Genomic DNA, 22,918 nt, shown 5'->3' with positions numbered 1-22,918 from the left:
TCTTGTAGTTATTTAACTGTAAGTCCTAATATAAAGTCTCTAATCCCTGAGTTGTGTCTATAAGTAAATAAAATAAAATAGAATATAATTGAAATAGTGCAGAATAGTCTATATACAAGTAATTGGAATATTGATATTTATGAGTTGCAAACAGATGAATGTTATGGATGTTCTTTCAAAAGTTCAGGTGTTTATGTGACCGTCTATGTTTATTATTATTATTATTATTATTATTATCTTATCTTAGACTGTAAATACTAATCTAACTCCTGAGTGTTGTCTGCAGGCATCGCCCTGCTGTACCTGCAGCTGCACCGCTGCTCCCAGGAATCCTCCCACCTGCAGAGGGCGCTGGACTACGTGAAGCGAACCCTCCGGATCCTGAACGGGCGTAAGGTCTCCTTCCTGTGTGGAGACGCAGGCCCTCTGGCTGTGGGAGCCGTGGTTCATCACAAGCTGAGGAACACTGAGGAGAGCCAGGACTGCCTGAACAGGTGAGAGGACACCTGGGGTTAAAGGCTCCGATTGTGCTGTTTTTAGGCATATATTACAGGTCTCAGATATATAAACATATTTCAAAAACAAACTGAAGTGTTTTGCTCAAAATACCAAACAGATCATCACAGATCAGTTCCTTTTGATTTCCTGCTTCTTCACACACACTCTCTCCAGTACAGGTTAGCTCTGAGTTTGAAAATCTTATGTCACAGGCTTCTCCAACAATGCAACATAATAACATAACATAATAACAATAAGAGCAAGAGCAATACAAAAATAGTAATAGTTATAAAAATGAAATAAAGTTATGATGTGGAATAGTGCAGTATGAGTCTATATACAAGTTATTGGAATGATATATATATATTAGGTATTAGATACATACTACTGAGTAGCAGTTGAATGTTTGATGTTGTTTCAACAGTTCAATTGTTTAACAGTCTCACTGCCTGCGGGAAGAAACTGTCTCCGAATCTTCTTGTCCTTGCCCGGATGCTGCGGTAACGTCTGCCAGACGGCAACAGAAAGAACAGTTTGTGGCTGGGGTGATGGGGGTCTTTGATAATCCGTAGTGATTTCTTCCTGAGCCGCTGGGAGTAAAGGTCCTCCATGGATGGCAGCTCCATCCTGGTGATGTGCTGTGCAGTTTTCACCACCCTCTGTAAAGCCTTACGATCGAGGTCGGTGCAGCTGCCGTACCAGGCCGTCATGCTGCCAGTGAGGATACTCTCTATCGTGCACCTGTAGAAGTTGCAGAGTATCCTGGAATCCATTTTGAACCTCCTCAGCCTGCGGAGGAAGAAGAGCCGCTGTCGAGCTTTCTTGGTGATGGTGGTGGTGTGAAGAGACCATGTCAGGTCCTCAGTGATGTGGACCCCAAGGAACCTGAAGCTTTTGACTCTCTCCACCGTAGTCCCATTGATGGCGATGGGGGCGTGTCCCTCTCCCTGCTGCTTCCTGTAATCCACAATCAGCTCCTTTGTTTTGCTGATGTTGAGATGGAGGTTGTTCTCCTGGCACCAAGATGTCAGGTTTTCGACCTCCTCTCTGTATGCCGTCTCGTCATCGTCTGTGATCTGGCCGATGACGGTCGTGTCATCAGCAAACTTCACGATGGTGTTGGAGCTGTGTGTGGCCACGCAGTCGTGGGTGAACAGGGAGTAGAGGAGAGGGCTGAGCACGCAGCCTTGAGCATGCTAATGTAAACACAGACCATATTACTTACAGAACACTCATTGTTTCTGACAGCAACGTTTCTGATTGGCCCGTGGGTGTAACGCCCGCCCACATTTTTGTGTGTGTGTGTGTGTGTGTGTGTGTGTGTGTGTGTGTGTGTGTGTGTGTGTGTGTGTGTGTGTGTGTGTGTGTGTGTGTGTGTGTGTGTGTGTGTGTGTGTGTGTGTGTGTGTGTGTGTGTGTGTGTGTGTGTGTGTGTGTTGTGTGTGTGTGTGTGTGTGTGTGTGTGTGTGTGTGTGTGTGTGTGTGTGTGTGTGTGTGTGTGTGTGTGTGTGTGTGTGTGTGTGTGTGTGTGTGTGTGTGTGTGTGTGTGTGTGTGTGTGTGTGTGTGTGTGTGTGTGTGTGTGTGTGTGTGTGTGTGTGTGTGTGTGTGTGTGTGTGTGTGTGTGTGTGTGTGTGTGTGTGTGGCTATACTTGTGAGGACCACTTATTGAGAAACAACTCGTTCTGTGAGGACATTTTTGGTTGTGAGGACCTTTTGGGTGGTCCTCACTAAAACAATGCTGAAATACTCCCCTGAAGGCCTGAACAACATGCTGTGTAATTTTCAGCCAAAGTCCCAACAAGAATAGTAACTACGGAAATGGTCGTTTTCTCCTGTGCTCTTGGGCTCCAACTAGAGGACACACACATGTACTGCATCTACTTGTACTGCACATTTTCTGATTGATTGGTCACTGCAGTCACATTGCTTAACTAGGGAGGGGTAAGGAAGGAGGTGGAAATATAGTTGCAGGTGACCTGACAGAAGCCTGTTACCAGCTACATGTCAACCATGTAGAGGTTACAAATTAAATATAAATGACAAATCAACACAATTCATGATATAAAATACTTGCATACTGTGCATTATCAGTTAAGAATTATTAATCACTAATTATTTTCTGAAGATTTAAGAAGATATATGCCTCCCAAAGCATAGTAGTGATGTGCTTAAGTTTATTAAAAATTAAAATGTCCGCTATTATACAAAATGGAGTCTTTATTATAAAATACGCAATAGTATTTTTCCCCTAACCTTACTGTAAAATATATTATTGGTAAATGTTGAGTTTAAAAATTAAAGTTTAATATAAGATAATTGCTGGAACATATTGTTCTAGTTTATTTTCTGGAAGTGTGTTAAAACTATGGCTGTCAAGCAATTACAAATATTAATCTAATGAATTATATGCTTTGTGATTAATTAATCTAAATTCATGTTAATAAATCAGATATAGCAATATTTGCTGTGAGAAGCATCTCAAGAGGTGGGAAGTAACTAAGTACATCTACTCAAGTACTGTACTTATGTACAATTTTGAGGTACTTATACTTTACTTGGGTATTTCCAGTTATGATAATTTGTACTCCTACCCCACTGCATTTCAGAGGTAAATGGAAATATAATCAAGTCTTAAATCAGACTTTAGTTCCACCTGGAGTAAATTCACAAGCTACCCTGCAGTATACAAAGTAATTAAAACTAGCTGCACCTTTACCAGCTTTGAGAACACTTTAATGATCAATCATTATAAAACATATCATATATATTATTCTGAAATGGACCAATCTGCACAATGACTACTTTTACTGTCGCTACTTTAAAGAGTTTACGAAGAAGTAGAAAATCTGAGTACTTTTACTCAAGTACAAGATCTGAGTCCTTCTACTTTTACTCAAGTACAACATCTGAGTACTTCTACTTTTACTAAAGAACAACATCTGAGTACTTCTACTTTTACTCAAGTACAAGATCTGAGTACTTCTACTTTTACTAAAGTACAACATCTGAGTACTTTTCCCACCACTGCACACCTGACGTTACTCGTAATTGTGGCAACAGAGCTATGAGTTTTGGCAGTGGAAAATATGAAGCCTTTTGGCCGAATGTTTGGACAGATCGCGATAAACTTATGAAAAGGAGCATTGTCTACATCGAGCCTTGTAATGTAACTATTTATCAAGTTGAAAACAATAAGATGTCTCTCTCAGTTCCTTAAATCCTCACCTTCTTCTCTTCTCCCATGTTGTTTTGTTACTAACCCTTTTGCCCTCTGTCTGTGTGAGTGGTTGGTGTTTCTTTCTTGCTGTATGGATGTGGCTCCCATCTTTAGGCCTCCCAATGCTGTCCCTGGTCCTGCTGTCCCTGCATGGCCCTGCTCCTCCTGCATCCCTCACAGCCATTCCCATTGTTTCATGCATTTACATACCATATTCTGTCTTTGCTTTCTAGTCTTGATACCTCCCTTGTGTATTAAACAGTATTATAAGCCATACTGTGTTATGTCCTAAGTATTCACTCTTTCAGGAAACTAAGGTTGCATTCACACCTAATAGTCCTCTTCTTTGGTGTGTTAAAACATTATAAACACATATAATGACAGACTGCAGTAAGGAGGGCTCTGATCAGATTGTACCACAGCCTTTTGTTGTACACAGGGGACCAGTGAGGTGAGCAGTCATAAGCAAATATAAATATATATATACCAGCCTTTGACAACACTTTCATGATCAATCATTATAAAACATATCATATATATTATTCTGAAATGGACAATCTGAACAATGACTACTTTTACTGTTGCTGCTTTAACTATATTTTGATGATAATACTTTTCTACTTTTACTTGAGAAACATTTTGAATGCAGGACTTTTACTGTAACAGAGTATTCTTTTAGACATTATCTAAAGTTATCATTATCATTACTTTAGTATCCACTTTAGTATGATGATTAATTGAAAGGGGACCTACAATACTATGCAAAATGCACTTTTTGATGTCTGTTATACATAAATATGTGTCCCCGGTGTGTCAGGGAACTCACAAAGTGTCAGTAAACAAAACCCTCTCTCTTTTCCTTCGTACCCACACCTCTCTCTAAAAAAGGAGGGTGCTAACAAGCAGATCCAGAATTTTCGCTCCTATAACGTCATTGGCGACATCCGGCCGACGTGACACGTCCCAACCTATCATCTCCGGCACACGTAACACGTCCCAACCTATATTCTCCGGCACACGTGACACGACCCAACCTATCGTCTCTGTATACAGTCACAGCGCTGTGTGTCTGTGTATTCAGCAGGATGTCTGCTGGAGGCTTAGAGTAAAGTTGTTATATATAATACATATAATGGCACTGTTCTAGCGGTAAACACTTAAGAAAGAACATGTCAAGCTATGTGCTGTATCAGAAACAATGCGCAGCGTGTTTTGGGAGTAATACGCTGTGTGTTTACATTAGCAAGCATGCTAACACTCAGAGCTAACCATGGAGCTAACGCTGTAGGCTACTGGAGAGAATATGTGTAACGTAATGCCCTTGTGGTAAAGAGAAAGGTTTGAGCTCCATACTGTTTCAGAAATAAAGCTTGAAGTGGTTAGGAGCATAACATTGCATTTAATCACCGCAGCGTTTAATCAAATCAAATCAAGGTTTATTTATAAAGCACATTTAAAAGCGATTTTTGGTCGGGCCAAAGTGCTGTACATGTAATATTTTAGCTGAGCTTCTCCCCGTAGAAATCTCTCAGGGGAAAGCTGCGTGACGTGACTGAAGTCTATCCAGTATTTTACAGGTAGCCAATGCAGACGGATGGGGGTGATGTGGTCAGAGGACTTGGTGCGGGTGATGATCCGGGCAGCAGAGTTATGAATGATTTGAAGTTTATTGAGGAGTTTGATGGGAAGGCCTGAGAGCATGGTATTACAATAGTCAATATGGGATGTGACGAATGCATGAACCAGGACTTCAGTGCTGGATTGAGACAGGGCGAAGTCTGGAGAAGAATGCAGTCCGAGTGATGTTTTTTTATGTGGGGTGCAAATGAGAGGGAGCTGTCCAGAATGACACAAAGATGTTGTGTTTGAGTTGTGCTCTTGATAAGCCATTACAACAGTAAAATAAGTGTCTCCTGTTCACCAAAACATACCCATCTGTTATGGAAAAATAAAGTATTCCAAAAGTATTCTAAAAGTAATCTGAATACGTTACTTTTTTAAGACACGTAACTATTCGGATTCGGATTACTTTCAGAGCCATGTATTCAGTATTCAGGAACTAACTACATTTACAAAGTAACCCTCCAAACCCTGTATATATATATATATATATATATATATATATTACTGTATATCATAGAGTTAAGCTGAATAAGCCTCATACTGCTCTGTCCTGCCTCTTTCTTGTTGCAGAGGTCACAGCTTGGTCAGAGTGGGGGAGGGGAGGGCTATCAGGTGCACCTGCAGCTGCAGAAGCATGCTTTGCAAATGGAAGCTTTGAAGATGCACAGTGAAACGAGCCACAGCAATATTGCCATTTCTCCCGTTGTTGACTCCCTGAATCCTGATGCTATTTTTACATTTACTCAAGTACAAGATCTGAGTACTTCTACATTTACTCAAGTACAAGATCTGTGTATATATATGTACAACATATCCAAACCTTTCAATTACTTCTTAAAGACTTGATTTCAATTCCCAGTTCCTTGCAAACTTGCTAAAGAAAATGGAAAGACAACTAGGTTACTTTATGAATACATATTATCTATGTTGGTAATGGATGGTGGAGATGATCCAAGCCGTTTTTTAGATAAGCAGATTTCATCAATTAACACAATTCAGGAAGGACTTGTCCAAGTCTGACATGGCATTCACACCTGAGTCGTTCACAGATATTCCATCCAGACAAGGAACTTGACACCAAAAAACTAAAACAGTAGCCATTAACTGTTAGCCGTTAGCTGTTAGCTGTTAGCACACAGAGATCACAGCTCCTCATATCTGTTCAGAAACTGGAGAAAAGTTATAAATGTACAAACCAAAGACTGTCTGAGGTATGGTGGATACAGTCACTGCTTTACAGTATTTATGTCTGTAGGACGGTGTTGTGAGTGTTGACGGAGCAGATATGTTAACTTAGTCTAATCGATCAGATCTCCATTCAGAAATTCAACAAAATGATTCACGTGCACAATCTTCACTATGCTTCATCTAGACGTAGGCTACTTTACTTTAAATAACCTACATTTCTCTGCGCGCTTTCCCTGCACGTCCACGTCTCCAAGTGTCACTCAAAAAGGCCCCATTCGTTTCATATTCTACTTTAAATAACCTACATTTCGTTGTGCTTACAGTTGTGTTGAACTATTAAATATACACTAATGGCTCTGTTACTCGATTTTATGTACTTGGTTGTGTTGGCTAAAATATTTGCTTGCTTAATTCACCGCTTCTGAATCGTGGCTATTGTAACCTTTTGCTCCGATTCTCCCTCTCTCACACTTTCATAACACTCTCTCCCTCTTTCTCTTTCTCTTTGCATTTGACCATCAACTAGCATTGCCTCAGATTCCAAAGGCTCAAGTTGGACCTCTTATCTCTGATAAGTTATAACCATCATAAAATGATGTATGTACTTGAAATTGGTCTGGATCAATTCTCAAGGAAATTACTGCTGGTCTGATTTGAACTATATCAATGTAGTTTCATATTAGACCAGCAGCAGTTCTCACTACAAGGGTTAAACACACTTTTTTCATTTATCAAGGGTAGCCAACACTATGTCAGTGTGAAACTGCTGTCATTGTATTGTTGGGCAAAGAGCCATTGAACATTTGGACCTGTATTAAGGAAGCATATTAGATAGTTAGGTATTACTTGTTATACATTAGTAAAAGGGGTTTGTTTTCAGAGATAGCTCTAATATTTTCAATAATCGAATGAGGCAATCATCTGAAGATAAAATCATAGAAATTGTGAAAATTCAAATAACATAAAATTGTCCTGCAAGGTTAATAGAATAATAACAAGATATTAATCATTAAATGCATTGTCAATATATAGATGGATAGATAGATAGATAGATAGATTGATGGATAGATGGATAGATGGATAGATTGATTGATTGATTGATTGATTGATTGATGGATAGATAGATGGATAGATAGATTGATTGATGGATAGATGGATAGATAGATAGATAGATGATTATCCATCTATCTTAGATAGATAGATAGATAGATACAGTTTTACTGACCCTGTTCATTCTTAATATATATATAGTTATTAAATAATATTTTAATTTAAAATGTCTAGAAAATTGTATAAATGGTAAATGGAAATATATATATATGTGTGTATATAATTGTGCACTCATTTTTATTAAACAAAAGATAGAGAGTAAAATAGATTTTAAGTTCTGTTGAGATATTGCTCAGAATGCATTTAAACCATACTGCATGTTCCTCTGTGCCTCTGTGTTTCAGGGGTGTGAAGTCCAGGTCAGGGTGGGGGAGGGGAGTGGTTAATCAAGAAGTTCATGCACATTATGAACCTGCAAACCTGCAGAGCAATTGAATACCACATTTGGCGCTAAAACTTCAAAGCAGCTAATGCTGCATTCATGCAATACAACAATTACAGTTTTACTGTCCCCGACTCAGTAAGAAGTCCCTATTACAGTTTCTACACTATGTTAAGTAATCTCTCCTTACAAATCTTATTAGGGATAGTTATTTCAAGTGAGAGCAATTCACTTCATAAGAAATATTTTGGTTTTGAAACATTTTGCAAACTCCAACATGAAGACGCAATGTACTTTACATCTGCACCTGAACGCATCATTACAAACATGGATCGGCACCATAGACTGTATATATAAATCGGCACAGAAGAAGATTACTGAGACTGAGAAGCAGCTCCACATGGTGTGTGAAAGAAGCAACACAGCAATGAGTAACGAATTACAGCAGGAAAAACACACACAACTGCTCCAGGTAAGTGATATTTTATATATTTAACTATGTTAGGTTGTTTAATGTTTTAGCATTCTCCGGCATGAGTGGAACTGCTGAGGCTAGGCTAAACTCTAAATTAAGCTAACGTTAGCATGTAAGAGAGCAGAACACAAAGCGTAAGTCTCACATTTATTTTAATGTATGGTGTTGCATGTCAAATATATAAAATATGAATGCAAAAATGCATGCGTTTTTAACCTGACATCTAAAATAATTAAGGCAAGACTGTAACATCTAAAATGTTGCCTGATACATTTGTATATTTTTATCTAACTAATACATATGTAATCTCTACCATCTCAAACTACATACACTTACATTTATAAAATATATTATGCCTTTTATAATATATTTTGTTTGTTAAAATGGATGATGCTCTGACGTCATCACCCTCGCAAATTTGTCATATACAAAAAACTATAGGCTATGTTCAAACTAATTTCGTTCGTTCGGGTCGATATGTGTTGACTTTACTTTAAAATAGCAGATCTCTGTGACCGGATATAGTTTTTCGGTTTAGTGAGCATGTGTCTCTGCTCCGATCAGGAGTCACAGCCCGCAGGTTAAATACATGACACTTTTCTCTGTGCGCAGCAAAACAAGCTCGCCAAAATAAGTTCACCACCAGTCTGGCAGTATTTTAAGGTGTCCGAAAATGACAATAAAATAGCGGTACGTGTGTGAAGCAGAAATCCTGCAGCTCCACCCGCTGTGAGGGACTGGTGAGCGGAGCAAAACACACACTAAGAGTTAGACCTAACACACTTAGCTATTTTATCTACCTCTGGAACAAGTTAAACTAGTTATACATATATTTATTCTTCACTCATTACTGGATCAGTGAGCTGCATGAGATACTGACAGGCTGTCAGGAGAGAGGGAGAGAAGGAGAGAGGGAGAGAAGGAGAGAGGGAGGGAGAGAGAGAGGGAGAGAGAGAGAGAGCCAACCAATTAAAAGGACATGACAATATGTTTATCAGGTGGTTGCTTTTGTATTACTATGTAGTTGATATGTTGTTATTGTGAAGTGTTATAAGTTTGTACAGGAAATAAATACTGATTGCTTTCATTATTGATTGCAAATGGCATGAAAGATCATTCTAATGTTAAAGTAACTCTTAATGTCTGATGTTCGTTTCTCTCTTAACAGAGCTCTCACGACCCGAGCACAAGAGGCTTCATCCAGAACCTGCTGATACAGACGAGAGAGGGAGAAATAGAGTTAAAAGAGTAAGAGAAGTACTTCATTTTATTTCTGGTAGCAGTCAAACTAGTACTGAGTCCAACAGTGTCAGCCTTATTAAGGACTTATGTTAAATATTACTCAAAGATATCAGAAAAACATGCATTATTGTACCCTTGTACTAGGCTATTACCGTAAAGGCACTATTAATCGTCACCTGTATCGTGCAAGAGGGTCTAGCTGGATTGTTAATAATGGCCACTGATATTTATTTGAAGCTTAAAGTAGGCTATCAATTTGTGACTTTATTGCACTTAAATGCCTTTAATAATTATGAGTTTCAGTATTTAATGGTGTGCATTTAGACTGCTGTGTACCATTTTAATTCATTGAGGATTTTCTCAAAGGTAATTTGTTGTTTTCACAGATAATGGAAAGAAGAAGAAAGCAAAACGATCAACTGGTATGTATCAAATGAATGTACACTTAAAATTATAACACACTTTTAGTAGCTGTGACAATAAATCTTTATAGAAAAAAAATGTTATAACCACATTTTTATAACCACAATTAAATAACGAGTCACGGGCAGAATTAAAGTTTGATATTTAATTTGTGTGATATGTGTGTCGCGGAAATACACTTACACACACACATACATACAACACATTGCTGTACCCTAAATACCCTAATAAAATATACAATATAGACTTTATTGTATTGTGTGAAAGCCTCCGAATGTTTGTAGGATAAGTCGCGAACAATTGTGGATGCCTTCCAGCTGGACACCTGATCTCCAGGGCGGGGTAGTGATGTATGAATACGGCCCAGTCACCTGGGGCTGACTGGAGAGACCCGCTCCGGGGACAGTGTGGCAGTGGGGAGTTTGAATGGGGCGGTACACCTGTCTCTTAAGGCAGCCCCTGATGAAAGCCCTGTTACTGGGCTAAATACATTAGTTACATCACTTCACCACTCCTTTCCTGCAGGGAGACATCCATACTCTCCCCAAAAAGATTGCACTTGGAGCGGGCAAGTAGGGCTCACTCCATGCTCTGGACCGAGGAAAATCATCTCCAGTCAGCCCCAGGTGAAAGCCCTGTGACTGGGCCGTTTTCATACATCACTACCCCGCCCTGGAGATCAGGTGTCCAGCTGGAAGGCATCCACAATTGTTCGCGATTTATCCTACAAACATTTGGAGGCTTTCACACAATACAATAAGGTCTATAATATATATCATATTAGGGTATTTGCTGTTGGCATTTAAATAAGTACCACTTTTTAGTGTTACTACACCTTTACTAATTACTAAAATATAGGCTTTACTACTTTATACTTATTTGCTTTCTAACATTCTTGCATAACATCACATTGTACAATCTTACATTGCATATACTTTCTAACTTCCTTGAACCTACTCATTTACTTACTTACTTTTACTCACTAACTGCATTTTTTTAACCCACGAGTCAGCCCTGTTGATGACTGCTAGCAGTTTACTTTTGTTGACTTTCATTGAGTGATCGTCTTTTTGTTTACTGTTCATTAAGGTTCTGCTGTACAGAAGGGAAACCAAAGAAGGCCCTGGAGTGAGGCAGAAAAAAAGGCTGTGTGGAGTCAACTTGGCAATTGGATTACGCTGATGAAAGTCCCTGGTAAAAAAAAGTGCACTGAGAGATACATGACTCTAAATGAATGCTAATGTCGCGCCGTATTTCCGAGTGTAGATAAGCAGCTGTGTGCTAGCATGTTCACCGTGTGAAATATGGTGATGTCTACGGTGGCCCTGAAGTGCAAGTCAAAACAACATTTCAGGAACCACCACAGCATTTCATAAAACACCACAGCATTTCAACTTATACGGAAAGGGTATTCCTTTAGGGAGAACACTTCTTGTTTGTGATTGGACAGAGCCAGCCAGAGAAGCACTGCTGTGATTGGTTGTTTTTGCTGCCAGTCAAGAAATGACACTAAGTGATTGGTCAGCACCCGACAGCGCAACATGTCCCAACACATCAGCCGTTAGCTGTTAGCACACAGAGCTCACAGCTCCTCATATCTGTTCAGAAACTAGACAAAAGTTAAACATGTACAAACCACAGACTGCCTGTGTCATGGCGAATACAGTCGCTGCTTTATTTATGTCTGTATAGGCCGTTGTGAGTTTGGACGGAGCAGCTACAGGTTAGTTTATCCTGATCGATCCGATCTCCATTCAGAAAACACGCATTTTAAAAGGTTTTTCGCCTGCCGTCTGTCTGCAGACTTGTCAAAGCATAAATTCATGGTTTTTACTAACCGGTATCAGTATGTTGTTACTTCGGCATCATTTTGAAACGTGTATTACAATTAAATCACGATTAGAGCGATGCGAATATTCGGGGCTTATCTCCCTGTAAATACTATGGTAGACTACAACAAAATGAACATATTTTACCGTGATTTAATTGTAATACACGTTTCAAAATGATGAAGTAACAACATACTGATACCGGTTAGTAAAAACCATGAATTAATGCTTTGACAAGTCTGCAGACAGACGGCAGGAGAAACCTTTTAAAATGCGTGTTTTCTGAATGGAGATCGGATCGATCAGGATAAACTAACCTGTAGCTGCTCCGTCCACACTCAGAACAACGGCATACAGACATAAATAAAGCTGCGACTGTATTCACCATGACACAGACAGTCTGTGGTTTGTACTTGTTTAACTTTTGTCCAGTTTCTGAACAGATATGAGGAGCTGTGAGCTCTGTGTGCTAACAGCTAACGGCTGATGTTTTGGGGCATGTTGCGCTGTCGGGTGCTGACCAATCACGAAGCGTCATTTCTTGACTGGCAGTAAAAACAACCAATCACAGCAGTGCTTCTCTGGCTGGCTCTGTCCAATCACAAACAAGAAGTGTTCTCCCTAAAGGAATACCCTTTCCGTATAAGTTTAAATGCTGTGGTGTTTTGTGAAATGCTGTGGTGGTTCCTGAAATGCTGTGGTGTTTCCTGAAATGCTGTGGTGTTTCCTGAAATGCTGTAGCGTTTTGTGAAATGTTGTTTTGACTTGCACTTCAGGGCCACCGTAGATGTCAGTGTTGTGTCACATCTTGTTCTCACTGCCCCAAACAGGACAAAAATCTTCAGGGTCAAATACGAGTTGCCCAACCTTTACCAGTGGCCAATCAGAAAACGTTCATAAGTTGAATTCTTAAGTTACTAGTATTACGTGGAGGCAGGGCTGGACTGGGACAGCAAATCGGCCCTGGCATTTAGACCCAGACCGGCCCAAATCCATAAAACAAACGAATAGTAGCGGTTCCTGACAAGAAGAATAACTCAGTATAATTTAAAAAAACGCTATTATTATCCTTTTTACGTACCAGGGGCAAACAAAACTAATACATACCACAAGTATGTGTAACTATCAATCATTAGAAATTAGACCTTCAAACCCTCTCACAAAGCGAACAGTGACCGAGCACTAATAGGGGGGTCTGGGGGGGTATGCCCCCCACAGAAGAAAAGTTTTAAAAATAACCCCTTAAATGATGACTTCTAGTGAATTTAGGGGGGGGGGGACCCTATAGTGCCCTGCCTCCCCTTTCTATGACAACACAATAGAGATAGGACCAGATGAGTCTACAGGATGAGTCGACGGCATCTTTTTATATACATTGACGCTTTCATTTAATTTTTCCATCCTTTTTTTAATCGCTGTAATTGTATTGCCTTTTTCATCTGTACACACGACACCTATTGCACGTCTGTCCGTCCTGGGAGAGGGATCCCTCTTCTGTTGCTCTCACAGAGGTTTCTTCCTACTTCCCACTGTTAATTGTGGGGTCTGTTTTGGGGAGTTTTTCCTTGAGCGCTGCAAGGGTCTAAGGACAGAGGATGTCGTACCTGTACACACTGTGAAGCCCTCTGAGACAAATTGTAATTTGTGATATTGGGCTATATAAATAAAATGTGATTGATTGATTGACGCACGCAAGGGGCTATAGTGCAAGTCTTAGGCGGCTGGTTTCTCAGAACCTCACAGAGCACACAGAACTGAAGGAACACAGGTTTAACCAAAAATACTATCCACTGTCTTTATTTTTTTTCCTGAGAATAGGTTTGAAAGAGACAGATTTAAATTTACAAAGAGAGTTGAAGCAACATTTGACAGAAATCCCACATAAATTACAAAAGTACACAACTAGCAAGATATATATACTGTATATATATACTGTACACACAAAGTAACTTATATACTAGACTGAAATAACTAAAATGAATGCTTGTTGTGGAGAGGGGCACTATGTCCAGCGTCCATTCCTCTCTGTGTGTGTGTGTGTGTGTGTGTGTGTGTGTGTGTGTGTGTGTGTGTCTGTTTGCATGTGTGAGTGTAGTTGGGGGGCTTTGGGAGAGTCAAAAAGGATGCAGGTGACCTCTTTGGTCCCTGATAGAGGTCCATACAAATAGGCATTGACATAACAATACCACACAGTTAATGGTCAAAACTACATGTGTGCCTACATTTTTTCTTCTATTTCTATATTATTCATTCTATATATTGTCAATCAAAACTACCACAAAAAGCTGACTATAAACATTTTTTTCAGGTCCCAAAAGACCACTGTTGCCCTTATAAACACATAAGTAAATAAACTAAACAAGCTGCCAGCTGACAGTAATTGTTCATGAATGGTGGTTAACAAAATAATGACATTCTTTCAATGAGACAACGTATCAGAGTCCCATTAAGCTATATTTTAACTTGCCAGGGAAAACCTAAAATAGCCAGCTTACTAGCTTGTAGGCTAACGAATGTTTCTCTAATAATATTTGTCTTATTAGTGCTTCATCAAGGGGATATTAATGGGTTCCAGAACTACAGAGTATCATAACCTTAATAATAATCTTTTCCTAATTTTCTTAGCTTCTGCTTACCGCGAGTTCTCCTCCCTCTCCCCACTCGCGCGGATCTCTCTCCCTCTCATCATCTTCCTCACCACCACCAATATCGGCCACGGGTGCTGAATATGGACCTGCACCTGTACTAAACATGTCGGTTATTTTGACACAAGCGGCAACATCAGCACGAAGGGCCTGCTTTTTTCTTGCCCGCAATTTTTCTGCTCCCCCTTTTCGCTTGGCCTTCGTCTTCGCCTTCGCCTTCTCCATTTCTAACTCGAACTTTTTTTTTTCTCGAAAAAAAAGGCGATTTGGCTTCAACGGCCGGCTCACCTCCTGGGGGCGTGATTTAATGATGCACACCGAGCGGCCCAAAGGGGGAGGTGATTAAAGATTTGATTGGGCCGGCCCAGTGTCAATTACTAAAAACATTTAAACAGAGGGCCAATCTACCCGTCTTATGGGCCGGGACTTCAGAAAAAAAAAAAAATGACGTGTCGGCCCAAAAGGCACGTCGGCCCACCGGGAAAATGCCCGGTATGCCAGATGGCCAGTCCAGCCCTGCGTGGAGGCCTCTAGTTATTTGTTATTATTACAGTTATTGACTGTGATCTTAAATCCAATATGAGTCTGCCATGACTGTTCTTTCTAAATGACATAAGGTCCCGTAATGATAATCCTGTGTGAATATGGCTTTACAAATCATTTGTGAAAGTTTTGGAGAGCACTGTCAAATGATGCCATCCTGAAGATTGGTTTGCCAGATTGTAGAATTCTCATTTAACAAATCTGTTATTTGGGCGGAAGGACTAGTTGAACAGATTGTGTAAGATTTCTTGAATTTGCCTTAGTTTTCTCTCTCAAGTAAAACAGATGGTTTGTTTATCATTCACTATTGTTCCTCTGCCTGTTGGGACAGTGTTGCCTTGTCCCTTGATCTCAGCAGTGAAGTTATTTTGTAAAATCGTAATCAGTAGCAAATTTTACAAAACTACATATACGTTTCAGATTTAAAGGAAAATGTGTTCAAATGTCTGACACTGTCAACCCAGGACAATGGACAATTTGGCTCAATAATGCACGCTGGCACTCAATCATACCTTTGGGATTGTTACACAGACAGAAAACGTATTTGAAAGATACATTTATCACATAGAATTTCCACACATAATGGCTTAATTAAGCAAACGTGACATTTTTCCAATAGTGTGTTGTTTCCACGAAATCTCACCAAAAACAAGTGGTTCACTCTGTGACACAAGTAGTTAGTAGAGTCAATGTAGAGTTAGAAGAGAGAAATGTTAATGTAGAGTTAGAGTCAATGGACAGTAGGTGAGTGTTTTTGTAACTGTAGTTCAACACACCTGTCAAATAAATCAATCTGTGATTATAGTTCTTGCATTGTTTGTTTTGTGAAGGAAGTAATACCTTGTCTTAGGTCATGTTCACACCAGCCTTGTTTAGTCTGGTTGAATCGAACCCTGGTGCGTTCAACCGCTTGGTGCGGTTTGGCCTATAAGCTAGGCTATATTTGCTTATGACTGCTCACCTCACTGGTCCCCTGTGTACAACAAAAGGCTGTGGTACAATCTGATCAGAGCCCTCCTTACTGCAGTCTGTCATTATATGTGTTTATAATGTTTTAACACACCAAAGAAGAGGACTATTAGGTGTGAATGCAACCTTAGTTTCCTGAAAGAGTGAATACTTAGGACATAACACAGTATGGCTTATAATACTGTTTAATACACAAGGGAGGTATCAAGACTAGAAAGCAAAGACAGAATATGGTATGTAAATGCATGAAACAATGGGAATGGCTGTGAGGGATGCAGGAGGAGCAGGGCCATGCAGGGACAGCAGGACCAGGGACAGCATTGGGAGGCCTAAAGATGGGAGCCACATCCATACAGCAAGAAAGAAACACCAACCACTCACACAGACAGAGGGCAAAAGGGTTAGTAACAAAACAACATGGGAGAAGAGAAGAAGGTGAGGATTTAAGAAACTGAGAGAGACATATACACCGGCATAGACTTTAAATTAAATACAGGGGCCTGCAGGCAGGGACTGAAACATATCATTATAGAATATTACATAAATAAGGTTTTAGGATTCAACAATCTCTTATCTCTTTGGATAACTGGACTTAAACTCACACTGTACATTTTACATGTATACTTAATTTAATATTCCATTCCTACACACTTAATGTATATAATATCCTGCTTTATATTTATTTTGTTTACTGTAAATTGGTATTTCAACATGTATATTTTCTACTTTTTGAATGCTGTTTTATTTCTATTTGTGATGTTTACATTTTAGAATTGTTTATTTCTAGTCTTTTCATTTCTCTTATGTGCAATGCCAATCTTTAATGCTGTGGGCCATAGGGCTCATAAAAGGTTTTTGAGAAGAAAACTTGTCAAAACTGCTGGGAAAAACACACACTTAAATCTGCCTAGCAACTGGCCGGTCCTCACAACACCGACCAAATTCACCACTTGTGTGAAAATTTGTGTTTTAACATTTTAAGTGACTTTCTGACTCACTACCCCCATCTTGTGTTAGAGATATTTTTTTCATCTTTGTGGCTATAGCAGAAAGGGGGGTCCTCACACCCTACCCTTGGGTCATGGTCCTCACAAGTATAGCAAAACGTGTGTGTGTGTGTGTGTGTGTGTGTGTGTGTGTGTGTGTTCCTCCAGAGTTCAGTCCTCAGTGACTCTGATGAACTCCTGTACGGTCGCGCTGGCTTCCTGTTCGCTCTGCTGTACGTCAACAGAGAGATGGGAGAGAACACGGTGGAGGAGAGCACCATCACTCAGGTGAGACACACACACACGTAAGATGCAGACGCAGCGGCTTGGCTCTCTGTTTGTTTATATACGTTTTAGCATGTTTACTTTCTAGCAGCAAGGTAGTAGCCTTTAATACAGGGGAGATTCCCAGTCGATCGCGAGATGTGTCTAAAAATAGAACAACAATATTCTGTTTTATCGTTAATGTCCTATAACATAATCTTCCTGTGCCAGAATAATGCACTTGAACGCATGATTGGCCGGCGTGATCCCATGTGTCGGGGCGTGGCTGGTTGGCAGTGGGCACTAGTTAGCTGACGTTGTCCGTGTCAACAGGAGTGACAGTCCGCACACACACAAGACCGCAATTATGGCAGAAGCTAGGGCTGTGCGATTATGGCAAAAATCATAATCACGATTATTTTGGTCAATAATTGATATCACGATTATTAAATACGATTATTCATTGACTTTGAAAACATCCATTTATTGAACTTTAAAGCTCCCATGTCATGCTTTTCCGGTTATTACCCGTCCCCTTGTGTGTTATGAAGGTTTTTATGCATGTAAACGGTGTGCAGAGTCAAAACCCTCAAAGTACACCCTGTAGCGAGTAAAACTCTAACACAGAAAATACCTCCCCAAAACGCCTCGTTGGAGATACGTCACTGCCCATTTGAGTCTTCCGGGTACCGCCTGATGTCATGCGGTACCCGGAACGAAATGGACCAATCCCGAAGAGCTATGGCCACACCAGCAGCGGCGTGTTCCTCCTCCAGAGGTTCGAAGAACCGGCATTTCACAGACGAAAGCTTCCAAAACATTGCCCAGTTTGAGGCCGGATATGCACAGCTTGTTTGGACCGTTTGGAGCAGGGGAAGATCTGGGTATACAACCTGTAAGTTTGCATTGTTATTTGTGTATTTATCAAACAAGACTGTTTAAATGTGTAAACTGTGTTGGACTGCTAAGCCATTGACACAGTGCTAACTGTGCTAACTAAGTTGCTAGAGTTTCCATATATCAACTCTAATATCAGCAGATGGCCTTGCATACATGTATCTCATAGCAGGAGAATGTCTGCATTCACACACAAAATACCTATTGACAGTATACTCCGGGTGATTTGCCGGTCAGTCGCGAAACGTAATTACATTATAGCTGGCGTAGCGATCTAACACACGGAGCTAGAGCTAGTTTTGGTCAGAAAAACATTTTTGTGATGCTACGTTGCTAGCGTTTAAATATATCAACTACAATGTCAGCAGATGGCCTTACATGTTTGTCATGGCAGGAGAATGTCTGCAGTCACACACACGGAATACTCATACAGTATACTGTACTGTGATTTACCGTACATTGTGACCGTACATATACTGCATGTAGCTAACGAGGCTAGCTGTATGCTAGCGCAAAACAATGTATTCATGCAAGTTACATTGTATGACCGAACGTAGCAGAATACCCGTATACGATTGCAATTATAAACACGTTATTGCTAGCCTAATATGAACCACTAGCTTTTGTTCATAGTAGTTTTATTACACTGCATTATAGTTGCCTTTCCTCCAAGCTAACGTTCATATCGTGTTAGCTACCAAGGTAAACAAAGCTAGGTTAGCATATTAGCAGGCAAGCTGTTCATTACACAAGTACTACTAACGAATCTAAAACAACTAAGTTTCTCTAATATTTTGTGATTTGCATTTGATTTCGTCCAGCCAGATCCTGGCGGACAATCCATGACGGGGAAGGGATTCTACTACTACTGAGGGTGCTAAAAGGCACCGCACCGACTGTGCGCAGGCAAGATGCGAGGAGGAGGAATGGATGATATACCGTGTATATATGTATATTTATGTTGATTTTGTACATTTCTAAAAATAAAGTTTAATGGAAATACTTAGTAGGCCTATCCTTTCTTCCCTGAATTCATATATAGCAAACCATGATTTGATTTCTCATCAAACAGTAGTAGTTTATAACGGGTAAAAATAACTTACTCTTTGTTATGAGAGTAGCTCGTAGGCCACAACGGAAAGACAAGGAGACATACACGAGTTTACAAAACCACGGCACATTTATTGTGGTAAATGCAGAGACAGGTGGTTGAGAGGATCGCAGAGTTAGTCTTCCTGCAGCCGCTTTGGAGAGAGACTGTGTCCGGAGGTGTCCGTGATCGTGCTGATTAGCCTCTTCAGCTCCACCCCATCGTAAGACAAAGGCCCTGGGGCCGTCACACTCTTCTATAACAGTTAAAAATATATATGTATATAAAATATACCGCTGTACCGACGCCATGATAAGACTGATGTTACGCTGAGAGCAGCCGGGAAAAGCACTGACATGGGCGCAGCCTCTCTGGTGGTTGACTAATCAGAACGAGTGGCCGAGCTGACCAATCGGAGCACACTAGGCTCACAGGGAGGGGGGGGCAAGAGCTCCAACGAGTCGTTTAGTGGAGAAAGTGAATACTGCTGAATACACATGCTTGACAGAGATGCTGTATGCGAAACCAATGTGAGTTTGGAAAATTGCACAGTATAAATCTATTTTAGTATACCTCAACAATGTAATTATGATCAGTGGAAATGGCCATGACATGGGCCCTTTAAAACAAATACAAATAATAATTTGAACAGTATCTTTTTAACTGTTGATTACCCTGAACGTATAATTCAACTTAAAAACCAATACAAAAAATAAATTAAATGATACATTTATATTTACATTTAAATAAATAATATCAAAATAATAAATACCAATAAGCAAGATCAACAAATATTTTGGAGCGCACTTCAACAAGCTACTAAACATATGTAAATATGATAAATACAAATAAATTAGACTAAAATAAATTAGATCCAATATGTTGCAGTGCACGGTCACAACCAAGCAAAGCAAAATAATCGTTTTTTACGATTATGTTGTTTTCGTAATTGTGGCAGGCCAAAATCGTAATTGCGATTAAAATACGATTAATTGCACAGCCCTAGCAGAAGCAAAAAAGCCCAAAATATATCATTTTCACTCCGAGTGGGAGGATGATTATTTTTGTATCTATTCCAATTCAAAGTCCATCTGTCTCATCTGCAATGCGAGCGTGGCTTTCCCGAAGAAGGGTAATTTAGGAGCGGCATTTCAAAACAGTGCACAAACGCTACGAGACGGAATTCCCTCCTAATTCTGCCCTACGCTCCCAAAAGGTGAGGGACCTGAAAGGACAGCTAAATGCACAGCAGTCCATTTTCACCAGGCCCAACAACAAGAGCAAGGCTGCTACCATAGCATCTTATCGTGTCAGTGACGTTCTTGCGAAACACATGAAGTCTTTCAAAGATGGCAAAGTTGTGAAAGAAGCATTCCTGGAGGCTGCCGACACGCTTTTTGGGGACAGTAAAAATAACAGTAGCATTTCAACAGGTTTTTGATATAATAAAAACTCAAGTTAGATACCGTTATTAATCAGCTGTAAGTTTTAGTTTGTTTGAACTTATTCATTATAATTATTGTACAAAATGGTATAACAATAATGCAAACTTAAATTGATTATAGTCTATTATCAATTCAGGTTAAGAAACTAGTGTTGCTTGCATCCTATTTTAAAGGCATTTCTTTTTATACTCTACTAAAATGCAACAAGAAAAGGGTTTGATTCTATTAATTTTGTCTTTTTTATTGCACTTTGTCAAGCATGCATGTAGCTTCAGATCTGAGTTGTCTTATTAGTAAGCCTAATTTATACTTTTGGAGCAACACTATTTTTATATAATGGCAAAGAAAGGGTTCAGAGTCTTTTTTTTCCTGTGTCATATGTGGCAGCACTGTTCAATGTTTCTTGAAAACATTACCCACTGTGGTATGTGACGTGTGAATAAACTCCAACTCTGCATCAACAACACCGTTGTGTAACTTCAGTTAAATACTTGTATGTGTGTAGATTAGAAAGAGGTAAGATAAATGATCAGCAGTATTTTATGAAGTATTAATCGTACAAAGGTCAGTTTTATACAAGTAGAAGTGTGTATTTTCCTGGTAGTACGCTGTCAGTAATGGCTACGCCTCTCTATTTGGACTGGTAGATCTCGGCACACTGGCAACTTTAAAAGTAGCTCTCGGTTCAAAAAAGGTTGGGCACCCCTGCTTTAATACATAACTGAGCTAAATTATTTTTCTTTCAGAACTGATCTCCGTTTGGACACAACTGTCATCCCTCTGTAGATTCTACGCAGCCCGGAGGCAATCTTTTTCACCGTCCCACCAGCGAGGCGGCGGCGGAAGGAGAGGAGACAGAAGCGTGGTAAGTGAGCCGGGCTAAGGTCTAGGCTAAAGGCTAACCCGTACAGACCGGCGCTTCCGATCATCACAGAGATCTGGCTGAACCACAACATCTACACAAACATTCCAGGGGCATTTAAAGCAACATAATCCCCACATCTTGGACAATCTGACCACATCTCACTAATTATGATTCCAGCTTACAAACCACATATCTGCAAAACAAAACCAGCTATCAGGACAGTACAAGTGTGGTCTGAGGAAGCCACCTCATTGCTGCAAGACTGTTTTGAACACACAGACTGGGATTTGTTTGCTGAGGGGTTAGATCTTGGGGAATACAGCAGCTGCGGCGCCAGGATTTAAATTTTGGGTGGGCCAATGTAATTTCGGCTGGGCCTGTTCTAACAGATGTTTCTCGTTAACAAAAATAAAATGTAAAGAAATGCCTGCATATCATTGTAGGCAACTGTGTAATGCATATTTCCTATAGTAAAGACACTTTTTCTAAACCCTTCTCTTTTAAACATTTTCACTTATAAGAAGCTTAAATATTATTTAAATAATTAAAGGTGGGGTAGGTAAGTTTGAGAAACCGGCTCGAGATAATCTTTTATGCCCTTTCCCTGTTAGGTTCTGCAGACAGTCCCAGATTTGTTTATGATTTGTGACATGTTAACCATTATTTATACAGCTTATCTACACATATGCTGACCAGCTGCTGCTGGTAGTGCCCAAAACCAGGCTCAAAACCCGAGGGCACCGAGCCTTCGCAGCAGCTGGCCCTAGGCTCTGGAACACTTTGCCCCTCCATGTGAGGTCGGCCCAGACCGTAGGGGTTTTTAAATCCACTCTAAAAACTCACTTCTTCTCTCTGGCTTTCTAATTAGAGCGGAGCACGACTTCTGACTTTTCCGTGTGTTTTATTCTTATTTTTTTTTTTTTTAAGTTATATCTGTTGTAATTTATTGTCGTTTATTGTGTTTTGTAGTAATGTGTTTTTTTTATTACATGTACAGCACTTTGGCTCGACCAAAAATCGCTTTTAAATGTGCTTTATAAATAAAACCTGATTTGATTTGATTATAATCATGTATAATCACATAATGTTCATTAACAGCAAAGTTATCCTTGTATCCATTAATTATTGATATGTACATTGAATTACAATTAATCTAATGTTATATACAGTATATAGCTATCTTTCATATATATTCAACAATAGACAGATAAGATAAGATAGAGCTTT

The 22,918-nt window shown here is 39.8% G+C and overlaps 2 long non-coding RNA genes across 2 annotated transcripts; both read left to right on the top strand.

Moving 5' to 3' along the window:
• The first annotated feature begins 360 nt into the window (after window positions 1–360).
• Window positions 361–22,437, top strand: LOC117480555. The gene is made up of 3 exons (XR_004555663.1): window positions 361–494; window positions 17,299–17,418; window positions 21,573–22,437. It is a non-coding gene; the product is annotated as an uncharacterized LOC117480555 (long non-coding RNA).
• LOC117480561 lies at window positions 7,741–11,506 on the top strand. Its single transcript, XR_004555664.1, has 4 exons — window positions 7,741–8,490; window positions 9,662–9,741; window positions 10,122–10,157; window positions 11,248–11,506. It is a non-coding gene; the product is annotated as an uncharacterized LOC117480561 (long non-coding RNA).
• Window positions 22,438–22,918: the final 481 nt, after the last annotated feature.

Source organism: Trematomus bernacchii, unplaced genomic scaffold, assembly GCF_902827165.1.
Source record: "Trematomus bernacchii unplaced genomic scaffold, fTreBer1.1, whole genome shotgun sequence".
NCBI classification, from domain to species: domain Eukaryota; kingdom Metazoa; phylum Chordata; class Actinopteri; order Perciformes; family Nototheniidae; genus Trematomus; species Trematomus bernacchii.
Note: the sequence above shows the minus strand (reverse complement) of the source record. Positions and strands in the feature narration are given on the sequence as shown.